Genomic DNA, 5,064 nt, shown 5'->3' with positions numbered 1-5,064 from the left:
TACAAGATTTTTATACGATTTTCAACGATAACATTTGTAATGAAATTATGGAAAGAAAGGATGGAAAAATGTATAATGGTACTACATGGATAAAACTAGAGAATTCTAAATATCTGGCAAAAATTCAAAAACATGAGGAGCAAATATCTTTAAGGAACATATGTTATTGTTTTGGGTTACAAATTATAAATAGATTAATGTCTTAGTTATATCACAAGTTTCTATCTATGTGTGTCTGTCTATCTTCAAGATTGTCATGGAAAATGATATAAGATAGTCCCATCGAACCAATATTTGACAAATTAGGGTCGATATGAAAGATAAGTGCATGGATTAATTTTTATATTTCATGAGGGAACTGAGAAAATTTGCTAAAGCTTGTAAAATTTGTATTAATGAATACCTCTAAAAAATATTTATAAAAATTGATTACATAATTATAGATGGGTGAAGTCCTAACCTGTACAGCAAGTTAATTTAGACTGGTCAAAGTTAACCTGTGACCGAATTTAGGACTGCTCTGACCATTCCATGGACCAAAATCTACAATCAAACTTGAAAAATGAACTTTGTCCTCGGACTGTTTTTATGTCTGCCGAAACTTGGAAACAGGTTCGCTACTGATATAAGTTAACTTCAAACCAGTCCTGACATAAGTTAACATAAGTTAACAACGAAACCAGTCCTGACATAAGTTAACATAAGTTAACGTTGATTTTGACAACTCCGATCGAACCAGACCTGTTCTCAAGTTAACATTTTGCTGGTCTGCTGAACAATAAGTTAACTTGTAACCAGGACCTCTCTACATCGATTTAAACAAAATAGTTTTTAAAGTCTTTGTTTCTTGGTATAAACATAGAAAAAGAAAGTAAAATTGAAATACTTCCGTGATATAAACACGATTAAATATATATATTTGAAAATAAAGTACACATAAAACTTTGCTTGTTATACAAATTTATCCGTGATCTGCCTTTCTATAACTAATAAAACGATATTGGTTACAATGCTAACGGGCGTATAAACCGTATGTACACTTTATTATGTAAATCTATATAGCCGCATACATATATCAGCAATATTTTTATGTCAGGATATAATATATAATACCTGAAATCCATTACTAGACTAATGGACTTCTGATAATACAAATGAAGACAAGAAAGGAATACAAAATTTTGTCCGCATAAATTTAGAGTGCCAGTATGTCCTCCTTTTGTTCAATATATTGATACATGAAAAAAAATCAGAAGTTTTGATATACATATTTTTACTTGACGATTCGGTCTTGTACTAAAGTTATGTTTTATATTGTTTTAAGTTAAACTCACAATCGGCCTCCATAATATGTATTTCAAAGACAACGTTTGGGTTTACCGACCTTGCAAATTCATGAGGGAGACGCATTGCCGGATTTTAATTTAACGATTTTCTAAATACATTTAACTTTTATTAAAAAAAAAAATCTTATTCTAAAAGATTTCCGGTTTTGTTATAACATAATACGATCATTGAAATAGTGCTTACATTATTTTGTTAATTAAGTATTATATAGTTGATACAACATAAATAAATATATATACACGAGTGCAACATTACAAGTATTATGTTATATAATTCCGCTAGAGCGTTAAACGAATGTTACCAATACATACATACTTAACGCTATATAGTGCGGTGACGGAATAGGAAAAAGTCGAATATTAAAAGATTTTTATTTCACTTCATGGTATACGGCTTAAATTGGCACAGTCCTAGCAAAATGATTTTACTTGATTTTAAAATTAGTCGTCAAAAAGTCGTATGGTTCATTTTTTATTTTTTTATTTTAGCTTTTAGCCGGCAAATTTGACTTCAAATGCAGATCATTAGTGGCATGCTGTTTGGCTTGTTATTCATATGATGCCCTCGAATATCTTTTTTTTTGTTTTATTCAAACATCGCACATAATGTTATAAGCATTAGGCGAAAAGGATAATCCTTAAAGCCATTTAATGACAAATTATGAAGGTAAACATTACTGTTAACGGGACATTTTGTGTTCCACCGGATTCCATCATCATACAATAAAGCGCTAATGGATTGATTATATCGTAACTTCTAGTTAGTAATTAACTGCAATTTTTCTTTTCACGTACACAAGTTTTTTGAGGTACATTGTAAGGTTGTTTAAAATGATATTTTTTAAACTTTCAAAATTTTCTGCTTTTCAATAATTAACTTAAAAAAATTCCGGATAGGTGTATCGCGTCCGTGAATGGGCTGAATACATAGTTTTCCTAAAATGTTTTGGACTTGATATTAATCGTTTTTGTTGATGTTTTATTACTTCGTTGAATTTTTTGGGTGTCCGTAATTTTTAATAGGGATCCGAAAAAACCAAAAAGATGACAGAACTAGAAAGTCCGTTGAAACTTCGCTAAAACATTTCAAAGAAGCAAACATTCAGGTTAATCCCATAGATAGTGTTATTTTCTTACAAGCGGAAGTAAATAATAATTTTTGTTTAATTTACCTCTTAAGTGCACTGATGTTACAATTGTTTTATGTCCCCCATTTATACTTAACACTTTGAACCAATATTGACATTCAAGATTTTCTAAACCTTCCATGTACGAACATATGTATTCAAGCCAATGGTCACAACATCGTTATAACGTTCCTAAATTACAAAAGTCATTTGATGTCTGCATTACTGATTAAAGTTACGTTTATTTAGTGCTATGTTAAACTATCATGCATAGAATAAAAAAAAGTATCTTGCGTTTCTCAGTTTGGGATTGAATAACCGAAACTTCCTCTATCTTAAACGAATAAAAGGCGTTTCTACCATAAAACATGTCTTTTTAAAGTTGTAACAGTCTATTTTTTTTAAATGACTTACAATCCTATTAATAAATTTGTTTCATAGAAATCGTCATGACATTGTAAAAAATTAAAATTCTGTTTGAAATAATTTGCCAGTTTTGCATCTACCGAATTCAACGTATATGTCCCAAACTTAAGTTTCGACTTTCATATAGGTATACAAGATGGTTGTATTAACAAATACATATTTGTTCATAATTTTCTATAAATTTTGTTAGGTTTTGACGGCCGTTGTTGTTTTTTTTGGAAAAAATACAACATTTTAAACTGCTAAATAATCCCCTTTTTGTAAAGTCGCATACGTGTATTCGGAAAACTCATTTAATGATGGATTTCCACTTTTTGATGAAAATTGAATAAAGAAGAAAATAGATTCAAGTTTTCAATCATTCTATTGTACAAGAGTATTTAAATTGGAATTAAATATTCAATTTTGATTTTCCTTGAAACGACATCTGACCTTTGACCTAATCTCTGAAAAACTGCACCATATTTTCTTTTGACGACCAAAATAATCTCATATTTTCGAATCGAATGATATATGCTATAACCGTATACTATTTTTGACGATTAAAATTTCATAATTCCGACTTTGATCACCGGCCTTATATATATGGTTTCAAGAAACACTCTTTTTTTACATTCTTAATAGTTCCATTTCAACGCAAAATGTAAACATAATTAATAATACCGTCACTTTAACGATATATTAACGTTGTGTGTTCACTTCTGTTAACTCTGACAACACATTTCTAATTCTTTAACTCGTTTTGATATGCCTGCACTTCGTGCGAAGTATAGAATAGACCCCTTATAATTAACCATTCGTCTTTCATAGCTGACTATGCAGTATGGGCTTTGCTCATTGTTGAAAGCCTCAAGGTGACCTATAGTTGTTAATTTCTGTGTCATTTTGGTCTCTTGTGGAGAGTTGTCTCATTGGCAATCACACCACATCTTCTTCTTTATAAATGTAATGTATTCGTTTTCATATCTATCATTGAATTGTACTGTTTGCATATATTTAAACATGATATTCCTCTTTTTAGACGTATGTTACATGTTTGTGTTTAAGAATGTTCGCTATTCTATTTTAAAATAACAAGCTTTTTAAAAAACTGTTATAAATTGAAAGTCTAAAAATGAAGGAAAAAAAAAACAGCAAAAAATGAAGAATCCATGTAGTTGTTTTCTTTTTATATAAATATAAGCCATTGACAATTTAGCGTAAACTGATTCTCTCTGGATTTTTGTCGAGCCTTCGACTTTTGTCGAAAAGTGAGACATAGCGATCCTATATTCCGTCGTCGGCGGCGGCGTCCACAAATATTCACTCTGTGGTTAAAGTTTTTAAAATTTTAATAACTTTCTCAAACTATCCTGCATTCCTCCTAAACTTAGACAGAAGGTTGTTTATGATCATAAGATAGTATCCGGAAGTAATTTTAGTAAAAAACAAAATGATTTTTTCCCGTATTTTACTAATAAATGGACTTATTTTTTTCTGCCAGGAAATATTACATTCATTCTGTGGTTAAAGTTTTTAAGATTTAAATAACTTTCTTAAACTATCCTGGATTTGTACCAAACTTGGACAGAAGTTTGTTTATGACCAAAAGCTAACATCAAGTAGATAATTTTGTTAAAATTATTATAAATGGACTTAGTTTGTTCTTCGAGTTTACATTACATACATTTTGCAGTTAAAGTTTTTAAAGTATTTATTAGATTCATAAACTATCCTAGATTTTTACCAAACTTGGATATAAGCGTCTTAAAATCAAAAGATAGCATCGAGAGGAATATTTTTATTATTTTTTTCCTCATGTTTTGTTGAGCATGCGATTAACAGCAAAAGTAGGCGAGACACTGGGTTCAGCGGAACCCTTACAAATTTCTCATACATTTAACATCGCACCTTTTTCCTTCAAAAACAATGAAAAATAACAAGGATTTTGATGTTTTATTTCAAATATGGCTTTTTAAACTATATGTTACAAAACTGGAAATATCTGGCAACAAAAGAAGAAACGAGAGGAGCGAACATGCTTAAGTGAAAGTGTTTTTGGAAAGTTACAGAAGCTGCACTTGAACGTCGTTATTCTTTAAGTAGTCAATGCACTTGACCAAATTACGCATTAAAATAATAGATATTACCACATCAAGTACTTCCTACTTGTTTAATATAAATAG

This window comes from Mytilus edulis, chromosome 8 (assembly GCF_963676685.1).
Source record: "Mytilus edulis chromosome 8, xbMytEdul2.2, whole genome shotgun sequence".
Classification (NCBI taxonomy): domain Eukaryota; kingdom Metazoa; phylum Mollusca; class Bivalvia; order Mytilida; family Mytilidae; genus Mytilus; species Mytilus edulis.
This window is presented reverse-complemented; position numbering follows the sequence as displayed.